The 13,182-nt window shown below is 31.3% G+C and overlaps 1 protein-coding gene and 1 non-coding gene across 2 annotated transcripts in view; both read right to left on the minus strand.

Annotated features, from left to right (window-relative positions):
• The window catches only part of LOC118761983 (WASH complex subunit 1-like), an 81,787-nt gene that overhangs the window by 43,585 nt on the left and 25,020 nt on the right, over positions 1-13,182 (minus strand). The gene's annotated exons all lie outside the window — the stretch shown is intronic.
• Trnat-agu lies at positions 3,672-3,743 on the minus strand. Its single transcript has one exon. It is a non-coding gene; the product is annotated as a tRNA-Thr (tRNA).

The raw sequence follows: 13,182 nt of genomic DNA on the forward strand, positions 1-13,182 counted from the left end.
TTGTCCGCTTTTTCGCCTGCTTGAGATCAAAAGGATCCTATTCCAAGTAGTCTTATCAATTTAATACAATAAAGCTCTTCATAGCAGTTTGTAATCCTAGAATATGTCCTAACTATATTTATTTGTTTCCGTCTATTAACACCAGCTCTTTATAGAAATAGTCTTTTCTGAGTCCACCACATTGGTAAAAATTGAGGAGAGGTTGATTTGTTTTCCGATGTAACTGGAATAAAAAAATTAAAAAGTCCGTGACTAATGTTAAGATTTTACTCACAAAGTTCGGTTCATTAAATTTTTTGCCTTGCATACCGGGCAAGAGTCCAAAACCCTCATAACATCAGATCTGTTAACTCCATAAACAATTTCTTTTAATAGACCCATTAGTCTATCACGGCCGGGATGCCCATTTGATTCGTGTACTTCATTGATGAATTGCATTTTTTCATTCATTTCACATGAAGAAAAAACACGCAATAACACTCCAGGTGCAGCACGATAATATAAAATTTCCGACGATTCAAATCGTTTTAATTTAAATCGTCTGGCGGTCTTCCGAAATTTTCTTTTCGATTGAGAACAAGAATCGAGATATGTTCCGTTCCTCAAATATTCGATAATTTGTTGAACTCGCTCATGAGTAAGGTCACAATGTCGCATCGCATGTCATAATTTGATATGTAAAAATAAAATTTTAGACAAGCCATTCTAAAATAATAAATTAAACATTAAAATTATTATAAAAATAAGTAAAATACTATCATTAAGTATAATTTATGTCTGCTATTTACTTTTGCCTTTTTAATTCAAAGTGGGTCCTATCAAGCCTGGGGGTCCCTTCAGACCTGTGACACCTTTTATGAAGATATTTGGATAAAAGACAAAAGATTTGGACAAAACAGAGATACCCCTTGAGAATTATATGCCGTTGTTTAGAGCCCTGCCAAAACTGAGTAAGGAACCTGAAATGCAGCAATAACTCTTATCAAAGGAAAGTACGCAGCAACATAGCTTATTGTCGTAAAAAAGTTAAAACTCAAGGAAATTCACTCGTATGAAATCGCCGGATATTGGTGTCTGTATCTGCATTAAACAGCTGCACTACTCCGGGACCGGATCGAGTATATTCTATTTCAATAAACTCCAAATCCATAACATAAATATCATCGAGGACAGACTATGTGAATTCCTATCTCTGGAGATGAAAACTGAATCCTTCTGGCTACAGATTGGAGATATATATATCGAAAAAGCTCCTTCCCTGGGTTTAATTTGATCAATAATTTCTTCTCTAGTTGAGGATACTTATTGGCTACTTAAACTCAAAACATATGGAGTTTGACTGTCGGATGAATAATTAGGACGGTCGTAGACTGAAGAAAATTACTGACTCTGTCAGGAACTTCGAGAATCTGACCAATCAATCGCCCAACGGCTGGATAACTTGTGTTTAAGCGTCTGCTCGCACACTATCGAGAATCTTCAACATCTATTGAAAGACAAGAATGCCAATCCACTTGATACAGCTTCTCAAAACTAATTGGCCGCACTACAGTAGCTCCTTGAGAGCATTCCTACACGACAAAGATTTCCCTGACGGATACAGCTCTGTTCTCGATATAGACTACGTGAGTGATGAATTAAACAAATTCATGCATCTCTATCTGACCTCTTACACAAAGTTACGATCCTGCTCAACACAAGAAAGCGCCTGAAAGATAAATTCAGACACTGTGTGACCCCATCGACAGGGATACGATAAAAGACATGATCTCTGAAATTGGTGTAACACTAAACCTCTCGATAAAGTTGGGCGTAGCCAGTCAGAAGCCTTGGAAAGATCTGACCACATAAACCAAAACTTCTGGAGGTTTCAAATAGTTGAAAATCTCAAAGGAAAATCCAAGTAATTTTTTGTTCTTTTTTTGGTCATCTTGAAAAGTAAGTATTTGTTCAGAATTTTATGAATTTTGAAATAAAGAATAAATCACGCTAATGTCTATTTTTACGATAAAGAGCAAGTATTTACTTCTTTTGAAAAAATGACAGGGATTTTCGAGTTTCCACCATGTTAACAAACTGTAGAACGTGTAATTTATTCATTTAAAAAATTAAATAAACAAATATAAAATATTACAGTGGAACTTGTCTAAACCAGATTCCGACAGGACCATTAAAATAGGCCGGTTTATAGAGAGATCCGGTTTATCAAGGTTTTAAAAAGATTGTTTAAGGTTTGATTTTTTTTCACAATGGCCGTGTTGTTCAGAATCATTAATTTTTATTACGGAAAAAGAAAAGGATCCTCCGTGCAAGCGAAGTGCTGTATATCTTCTAGCATTGAGCGAATGTCAATGCGAGTTAATTTGGCTTCGTCTGCTTTTTGCGACTCGCCATCGTCGTTAGAATCACTCGGACTCTCCGCATCAGTCGGTTTTCGAGGAAGATGCTGCTCCAAGAGAGCATTTTCCCATTCGTCGGGATCTAGCCCTCTGAAACCATTCCCAAGTGATCTTATTTAGATCATCCAACTTGCATTTATTTTCAAAACGCTTTCTCTTGCTGTTTCCATTTTCATCGTATATGTCCAGATATTTAGCAAGTTTTTCAGAATATCCGATACAGTGCTGGTTCCAATACCATATTTTTGGCTTAGATCTTTCTGTGTTAACTTGGGTGTGGATTGATAATCTTTTATGAGTTGAACTTTGTGGTTCAGGTCGAGTTTTCAGCGAGTACGTTTCATTGATAGAAGTCAAATATGAAACTTATTAGCCTTTAAAATTATTATTTTTAATTTTTAAAAATAACAGTTATTTTTAATATCTCTTTGTCCGGTTTGCACAGTGTGAAAAAAGCCGTTGGGACTTGACATTACGGCCGGTTTTCAGAATATAGAGGATCCCGAATAAAGAGGTGAAATTTATATTGAAAAATACTGTAAAAAATTGGGACCGGAGAAAACGACCGGTATACGGAGAGATCCGGTATATTCAGGGGCCGGTTTAGACAAGTTCCACTGTAATTTTAATAATTGTAAAGTTGATCATAATCCCATATTACTGAATAATACTAAATATGATAATTGGGACATTCCGGAACACATAACTGCGGGACAAAATCCGGGACAAGGCTCCTTTATCCGGGACGGATGGTAATCCTATTTTAAAGGGGGTATTCAGTTTGTAATTAATATATTAATGAGAATTACTAATATTTGTTATTGTAGATTGCATTAATATGGCCTGTTTACTATAGAGAGGGATCACTATAAAGAGGGTTGACTGTAAAAGACAGTTTAAATAAGCAATCTATTCAATTAGTACAGAATTGAATGAAAAAATTATCAAGTTCCAAAAGAATAGACTTGTTAATCTCTGAGTGATAGGCAAGAAAAAGTACGCTTTTTTAACCATAATTACATTGGAAACCAGCTAAAATATAAACCACATTTGTTGCTGTTACTCGTGTTTTAGTGGATTAAAGTTGTTTTTTGTAAATAAATCGAAGAAAAGACAATGTAAGTAACTAAAAGGATAGTTAAAAAGGCTCTTAATTACTCTTCAGCCACCTACACTAGCCAGCATCTAACATGCAGGAAAAAAATAAATTTTTCTTTGAGATAAAATTAATTTTTCTTTTAAAATCTTTCGTCAAAATAAAAAAGCCAAATTAGGCTCCGTTGGGGATCGAACCCAAGACCTTCTGTTTACTAGACAGACGCTCTACCACTGAGCCACGGAGCCTTGATGTTTGCCTTTAATTATAATTTTAATTTCTGACAATGATCCTAAAACTGTCTCAATCACAGTTGGCAATTTTCTGACTAACCTTTTGGCGAACGAATTGAAGGTAATCCATAATGCAAAGGTGAATGTCGTACCGTTGGTTATTACGTGGGATGAAATAACATCCAGATTGTATAAACACTACCAGAACTCCTTGCAAGTCCAGGAATCTACGCGAGCTTATATCCAGTCAATCGTGATCAAGAGAACATTGGAAAGCATGCGCCCGGAGTATAAAGTCATTCCTACAGCGGCGAAGCATGCAATTAAATCGGACTCGAAAACAACCACAAAAGTGGCCTGCCCTGTAAAATGGATAAGTGTACCCGTCGAAGACATTTGCTCGGGCTTGAAGAGGAGGAGAATCGACTGAAAGCAGACGCAATAATTAAAAATCAATTTTATCTGGACTTTTCAAATAAATATTTGTTAACACTATTTTGTGAACAAATGAGAAAGATCAATAAAAGTATACATAGAAACATATTTTTGTGGTATTTTTAATTGAATCAATTACTAATTAAGAACATTCTGTATTAGTTTTTTGTTGACAATTTCTTTTGATTTTTACACTTCTTGCAATTCACAATGACTAATTTTATTAAAATATGTTAATTTACATTTAATTAGAAGTCCGACAAAGATAAATGTAATTGATACTGTTCCAAATATATAAATTTCTACAATTTATCAACTGAAATAAACTTTTGACGTCTAATTTGTCCTTATTTTCTAACCATGATATTTCTTTTCTTTCCACAAAGCTTTGAATTACGTATTTTTCTACCACTCCATTTGGGAAAAAAAATTTTATTGTTATAGTTGCGAGGTCTTTGTCTCCATTAAATTTTTTGATTATGGCGAACTCTAAAAATAATCAAAATTTTTTGTTTAACTATTTCGGACTTTTTCGCATATATTATTATAATCATACATACAAATTTCGGCCGAAGTGAAATTGTCAAATTTTGTTTCAATGTAGAAAAAGAAATAATTGTTATAATAGTATATAATTTGCATACTTGAATAAACGTTATCAAAATCTATTTTTAACTTTTTCTAATTACCAAAAAAGATTTTTTGGTCTTTTGATTGTATCCAATATCTGAAAGAAGCATTATAATTATTCAATTCGTAGGAGTTATTTGCTTTATGAAATCCATATTTTTTGCCGTTTCTCATCTTTTATATAAAGAATAAAAATAAACTATTTCTATTTTTTCGTCTAACGCTTGTCCAGATCCTTTTCTATAAAATCTAAAATGTTCCACTCTTCCATAAAATTTTCCATATATTACCTCTGGCAATTCTATAATATATTTTCTAAATCTCAAACCCTGATACCAAATGTCATAGCTTTTATTTCCACAATTCATGCTGTAAGAGTTATATTTATCAATTTTAAATGCTTTAATTATTTCTAGAAATTCATTTAAAAATTTTTTACCAGTCAAATTTAGACATTTTGGATCTTCAAAAAGAGTCCCATTTGACAAATAAAATAATTCTAAACAACATTTGAGATTATCATAGCATTACCTTTCCCTATTGCAATTGAAAAAAATAACTGTAATAATAACATTTAAACAATCGCAAGAAAATGCCTTATAAATGTTGTTATTTGATAAATTGACACGTTTTCCTTCCTCAATAAATACGCCAATTTTAGATAAAAATAAGAGAAAATTTATTGCTATTTTAAATAATTTCAAGTGAGTTATTAAGTTAATAAAAAATAAATTCGTATTTTTATTGGGAGACCACAGCCAACATGACTCCTTTACAATTACTAATGGGTACTTTTTCCGTGATTATTCAGCTTTGATGTTGCTCAATATATCAAGTCTATCAAAAACATAAAATCTTATTTTCATAATTTTCGATTTTTTCTTAGTGGTGTTATATGCCAAGCACATTCATTGTTATGTTCGTTCAAGGCGACAGTTCCTACTGTCAGTTCACCAAGCAAAAATAATCAAAAAAATCATAAAAATCGATCAAATCTCCGAAGCCAATTTTTGAAGAACCAAATGTACAAATGTACGAATGCATGATTGTAAGAATGCATGAGTTGATCAGGAAAGTCAGCGGATTGATATTACCATACTGAACAAGTCGGGATTGAAACTAACCCACTTATCATTAATGAAATGCTTAAGAAAAGGATAAAAGTCGACTATTAATATTTCAAGGACACTGACGGAGTGGTTGGGGATAATGAGTAGGCTCGTGTGTTTAATTTATTAAATGTAAATAATTTATTTGAATATGAAAAGTATGCTTGTTCTTTTATCACTGCAACAGAAAATAACACAAATCAATCTCCTATCTCAAGGGTAGAAAACGAGTCTCTCAAAGTATTGCTTTCCTCCCAATCTCGACCAGTTTCGTATTAAGAATCTAGTGGAGGCTACTAAATCTCCTTTAGGCCACATAACGAACACAATTAGAATCATCCTCTAACTAAGCCTATGCATAAGTTTATATCCTGTAAATTCTTTTTACCCAAATACTTAAAGTCTTTTTAGAACGATTATTTTATTTGCGACCAGGAAAAGTTAGAAAACAAGAAAAAACTTTCCCGATACAAAAAATAGAGGAAATTTAAATCAACATTAAAATTAATTACTAAACGGAAATTAATCAAGATTGTATTTTAATTAATAGCTAATTAAATTTTCACAGAATTCCGATCTGTTTCAAACTCCGGAAGTTGCTTTCTTATCATTATTAATTTGTTTTGACCTAGTATATTAAAATTTATTCAATTACTTTGTATCATAATGCACAAAAGAATCAAAATTGCAATGACTATATACCCACATATATATAAATCTATAATATTACATAACCATTTGGACTTTTCATTGTTTTTATTTCCACGTTAGTTGAAATTAAGTACGTTTCTGTGTGACCATAGGGTAGCACAAATGTAATTATTATTTGTAATGTGTTTAACCTAAGATTCCATTTGTGCAGTGAAACAAATTCTAAATAAATGATTTATAATTTCAAAACTTTTTTCGATTTTTCTACAAGCTTTGAATTGCGGGACACACAAATAGGAAGAGGTAAAATTCTCTGTTTTTGTTTTTATATCAAAATGGTAAAAATTGTTGTATACATAACTTACGTCAAGATTTTCATAAATATTATCAAAATCTATTTTTTATATACCAAAAAATTAAAATACCAAAAAATATTTCTTGGTCGTTTGTCATTATCCAAAATCTGTATTGACTCCAAACTTTTAGTGTATCGTAATCAATGTTTGTTTTTAATTTATAAGAATCATTCCCGTTTATCTTTTAATAATACATACAAAAAATACAAGTGTTATTTTATCTGTGGATTCTTGAAGAGATTCTTTCCTACCGAATAAAACACGATCACGATTTTCAATTTTCGATTTCTCATAAAACACGGAGGGTAATTCTGCAATTTTTATTAAAGATTCTAACCATTGTACCAAATTCTATATAATAATTTTCCACAATATTTTTTAAAAATACTTGATGAATTGATTTTAAAGTCATTAGTTATTTCTAAGATTATATTCTTTAAAGTTTTTACTAGTCAAATTAAGGCATTTTGGGTCTCCAGTAAGCGTTCCATTTGACAAAAATATTAAATCTAATAATAGGTTATATTAGACTATTACCTTTGCATAAAATGATTTCAAATAATAAAAATAACAAAAACATTCTACCAATCGTTAGAAAATGGCTTATCGCTATTTATATATAAAATAAAACATTTCCCTATTACGATTCTTTTGGAAATTCCAAGTTAAGAAATTAAAGGATAGCTTCTATTCCTCTTATCAAAAGGCAACAAAAAATGGTCAGGACAGCCGCTATTCCTGCAAGTCCTCTATACGAATCATTGTTTAACTACTTCAAAAATCGTCCGCGTTTCGAGCTATCGACATGCCTTTTCAGAAGAGCCATCCAGGACTCTCGTCCACGTCGGGAAAAATCTTCATTGCCATGGTCTGGGATCACTAGTTAGGACTTTGCTCTTTTTCCTTATAACCCGGTGATCCTGGGGTAACAATAAATAAAAGATTGTTTTGGACGTTATGTTAATATTATCAGAGATATATTCGATGATTATAATTAAACTATCTACTCGACAAAAGGCAGATCCATTTGGGGCATCAATTTTGAAAAATTTCCCCAAAAATGGAAGTCTGAAATTTTCTTCATTTTTATAAACATTTCAATAGCGTTAGCATATTTTTCATAAGTAAAGTATTTTTAAGAAAATTTAAACATGATTCCCACTAATTTTATTGATAATTAGAGTATTTTTAAGTAGAAAAAATTTTTAGTCTAATACGCAAACATTATCTGTTATTTTGTTTCCTGTTGCAGATTTCTTCATATGTATGTCAAATATTTTTCTGAAATTGTAATAGTCTTTTAACGCATCGGGAAACAAACGGTGAATATTCTCTTCAAGGTTAATCATTGCTGTTATCGTGTCCAACAGTTGTTTCATTTTCAGCAATTACGTCTGCAATTATTGTGTCCAAATTTTCTTTCTAACTGTTGCTGGGAAAATCTGTTTGAACAGGCTTAGTATTAAAAAAATTGAGATATTTTTGTAATACGTGACACAGCGCCTAAAAATTTAATTCTGTACTTAGAGGTTGCTGTAATTTCTAAATTTGGGAATTACCGCATAAAAATTATCTTTTTCAAATGGGGGATCTGGACATTGTGGATTGGTCGTCCCGTGAGGGTAATTTTATTCCATTTTTTAAATTGAAGGACTATTTTTGGTTATTTATGAATCACCATTTACGCTCTGTTTTTAGTATTGAGGGAAATTTCTTTATGTTTGGCAAAGATGAAAGATTCTTCCTCTGCTTTGTATTAGCAAACGATAACATAAAACCATATGACAAAACTAGAATTGATTTAAACATCAGAATTGTTGTAGTCGAAAAGCTTGTAGTTGAATTTCAGTGTGCTTGTACACAGTCGCGTGATTGTAGGCCTTTGCTGTGGTCAGACTATTTCCTAAGTAATATCTCAAAATGGCATTGTGTGCTGGAATGGGGCAATTGTAGACATTCGTTTAAAATAAGCAGTAACTTTTTTCATTCTTCATTGTTCGTTCCTTATTTAAAATTATTTTAACCAAACCGGATAGAGTAGTAGGTAAGGCAGGTGTAATAAGTGTTCTAACTGATGTCGATGTGCCTTTTTAATGACTATTTATGCAGTTCTTTGTAGAGTAATGTTCTATCAGCATTTGTGAGTGCTGAGTATATGCATGTGAGTTCTGTTTTTGGTGTTGTAAAAGGGGGATGATGTATTAGTAAGTCTAAAGTTGAAAAGCGTAGGCCGGACGTAATCATGGGGCTGTAAATCATATTTAGTAATCATGACTAGCAAGTGTAGTATTTAATGTATCCCTACTCAAACACGTCCATTCCCAGTTCTTGTACTATACAACAGACATGTAAAACGAAAATAGTTGTTTTACTAAAAAGAGACTGTACAGATTAGTGATCAAATTACTAATCTGTTTATAAATACCTTTATTTTTTAAAAAATCGAATAAAGTTCTTTGTATAGTGTTTTTTAATTAATTTTTGAGAATCATCCGAGATTTATTTCAAATTTTGTACAATATCGTTTTTTATATTTTAAGAATAGCAATTCTAACAAGAACTTGATTTGATGGCAATTTAAATGGCATCAAATAAAGTGGTTGGGCTAATATCGTAATCATCAGCATTAAGTATGATATCTTCAACAGTGTATTCTTCTTGAAACAGTGCAATGGTTTCATCGTCATCAATGAATTTTTCTGTTTGAAGCATATCTCCTTCAATCATAATTTGGTCTAGCTCATTATTGTGGGCCTCAATAATTGGATCTGGAGACAACTCTTCTCCAGCATAAGACTCATCAAGACCTTGAATAATTCCAACTTTTTTGAAACAATTACTGATGGTTTCTTGTTTCACACTTGTCCAAGCTTTGTGAAGTAAAAATATTGCATGTCATCAGCATCATTCATTAAATTTGTTTCTTCGTGAAAAACTTTCAATTTCAAATTGAACCGATTTTTGAATTTATATAAAAACTTCAGTCCTATTTCTAACCATAGAATTACGAAAAGCGTGCTGTAAATTAAATTTGAAAAATTAATTACAAAAAATTAATCAACAAAATTTTTTTTTAATAATAATAAACAAAATTAATCCGAAATTATTTTAATCATAGAGTTTGGATTGCGGATTATTGTTTTTTAGGGAGAATTGATTCAAATTTGGCAGGAAAAAGTTTTGTTAGATTGGACAAATCAATTCGAATGAGGTTCCCAGTGTCCTTTCATCTGTTCCCTACAACGAGAAGAACTTGTTGTTCTGGAATCGGAGACTCCTGGGCAGACTTATCCCCTTCAGGCATTCAAAGACTTTCAATTCAAGTGGTCCCAGGATATTCTTCTGCGCATGCAGAAACATTTGTCTTCGGAGGGAAATGTCGACATTCTTCTCTCACCTTTCTACAAATCTCAACCCTACCCTACTATGGGAAATGAGGCTGAATTGGCCATCACTGTATAAAGAAGGGACACTGTGTATTATTTAGAACAATTTAGTTATTGATAAAGCTATTAATCTGGCATTATATGAAAGTATGCTTATCAAAATCAATTTTTATTTCTGAATATTATTAGAATACATTAACACAAAATGTTTTGATTTATCATTAATTTCAATATGTTAAAAACTTAATTAATTGCAAAATGTTCAATGACTGTAAACCCATATATAAATTTATAATATAACATAACCATTTGGACTTTTCATTGTTTTTATTTCCACATTATTAGAAATTAAGTATGTTTCTGTGTGACCAAAGGGGAGCACAAATGACAAACTTGAGAAAAAGAGAAAAAAAGCTTTCAAAAACATTGCCTCTTGCGGTATAAAAATGAATAAAAAAAGAAAATGGAAAAACGATGAGGATAGGCCATCAAAAGGCAATCTTGTACTTCTACGTACAGATAATGACACCAATCGGACAAGATATCCGTTGTATGACGGAATTTATTTCACCAAACACAAGATTATCAGTGTGGACAACGATAGGTATTCTTTAGAAGGAGAAAATGGTGAGATTGTTCAAATTTACACATCTCAAAACTTAAAACAATTAAGAAATAACTTATTTAACTCTATAAAAATTTACTCAAAATTAAAATTTAGATTAGGTTTGGCAATTAAGGTCATGTAGGGTAAAGGCTAAGTTCTGGGCAAGGCGTCCGGTATACGTTGTGGTTAGAGCTAAGGATTGTTTTAATTATTTTCTATATATTAAAATATAAAGTTTATAAGCACTAATTATAAAGGACCTTCCTTATAGAAAGAACTTGGTCTTCCAGAAGGCCGCAGTCCTGTGCCGGGGTCATTCAGAACAATAACTCCGCCTGGGTCACCAAAAGTGAATATAGAGAGCAGGGAGTCAGGCGTATGGCTAAACTTAAATAAGACTAATTTAATTTAAATCAGGATATTTCTAATTATAATATTTGTGTTTTAAATAATTAATAATAATTAAGAGAAAAAACTTTAACCCAAAGGTTAGCTATCAAAAATTCGATTGCTAGGTAATAGAAGCGACGTTTTCAACAGTTAAGTATGAAGGTGAGGATGTTCATATCCACGAATAACCAATTATTTCTGATGAATTACCGTTTAGATTTAAAAGGCTAAAACTTCCGTTGAAGATGAGTTTTGCGATGACAATAAACAAGGCCCAGGGACAATCGTTAAAAATAGTTGGCTTATTTTTAAAGAGTGAGTGCTTTTCTCATGACAGCTGCTAGTACTGTAATATAATGTTGGTTTTGTAGTTGTTTTTTATGATGAGAACATTAACTTTTTTCTATGTTTGTCCAAATTGACTCTTTTTCATGTAAAATGTAATGTTATTAAATAAAATCAGAGTGAAACCTATGATGTCAAGAAATTACAGAATATAAAAAACATTTCAATTTCAAGAATATTCCGCTAAACCATTTAAAGACAAATTTATTAAATATTACGGAAATCTGATTTTTTGTAATATAAATTCCTTAAAGTGCAACTTGGTTCAATTTAATCCCATAATTATTTGACGTCACGTGACGAGCATCACACAATATTTATTATTGTGTTGTCTTTATTTTATAAAAATCTTCAAAAAATAAACTCAACGAGATCGCATATTGAAAAATCAGATCTGTGAATTTTGGATGTGATAAAACGGGAACATTTTTACGTATTTTGAGTGGAGGAAAATAAAAACATATTTTTTAATAAATTTTGCACAATACTAGTTTGACCAGTTTTTAATGTATATTAAAAAATGTACTATAGTCATTTATTTGAGATGTCGGGCATAAAAACTTTCCCGGAAGCAAAAGTGGGACATTTTTAATCTAAAATTATTATTATTTTAAGCACTAACACGATTCCATAGGTCATGGCAATGCATCTGCAACACAATAAGTCAGTTCTCTGAACAGTTTTCTTTATTTCTGACGATTTTGCAACATGTTAAGATCTCTGCAATCATTAAGGCGTTTCACAATTTTTTCTGAGGTCAAGAGTAACTACCAATTACGTTTTCAAACATTTTTAGATCAATAAGGTCAATTTAAAATGACTCATTCGGAACAAAAGCGAAAACATGATTAGTTTCATTAACGGTTTAAACACTCCGTAGGAGAAGTCAATCCCACTTTGCAGTCAAAAACTTTCAAATAATTTGAAAATATGGTATAAGATCAAAAATGTTAAGATTATATTGATTGATAGAACTTCACTTGAAAACTATGATTAACTGATCGGATAAAATGACTATAGCATCTATTTTTAATAACAATTAAGCCCAATGAATATTACTAACGACTATGCGAAATTCTGTAAAAGAATAATACCGGGTATTGGATAAACATATTTCAATTACAGGTTTGAAATAATTATTTTATAGCTGGTTTAAAATTACAGAAATGAAAGAGAATGGGGATTTTGACATTTTAAAGCAATAATATGACAGAAAATCGTTTTTTTGTAATAGATGTATCACATCGGTTAGTTAAGAAAACTAAATTGTCTAACACTTTATCCTAACTATTTCATAGTTCAAAGTTAAATGGTCTAACACTTTATCTTTATCCTAACTATCCTTTGATCAAAAGTCTACGGCTCAAAAAACAAAGATTAAAAAAATTCTTGAATAAGTTTATCATTCTGTCAATTTTGTTTAAAAATGCTAGGTGATTGGGAGTTTATGTAGCTTTCAAATCAGTAAATCGATTTATTAAGACAATGTTCACTGAGATTTTGAGATGAAACTTCAATTCTGAGATGAAAGTTTAATGAAGAAAT

This window comes from Octopus sinensis, unplaced genomic scaffold (genome assembly GCF_006345805.1).
Source record: "Octopus sinensis unplaced genomic scaffold, ASM634580v1 Contig18957, whole genome shotgun sequence".
NCBI lineage: Eukaryota > Metazoa > Mollusca > Cephalopoda > Octopoda > Octopodidae > Octopus > Octopus sinensis.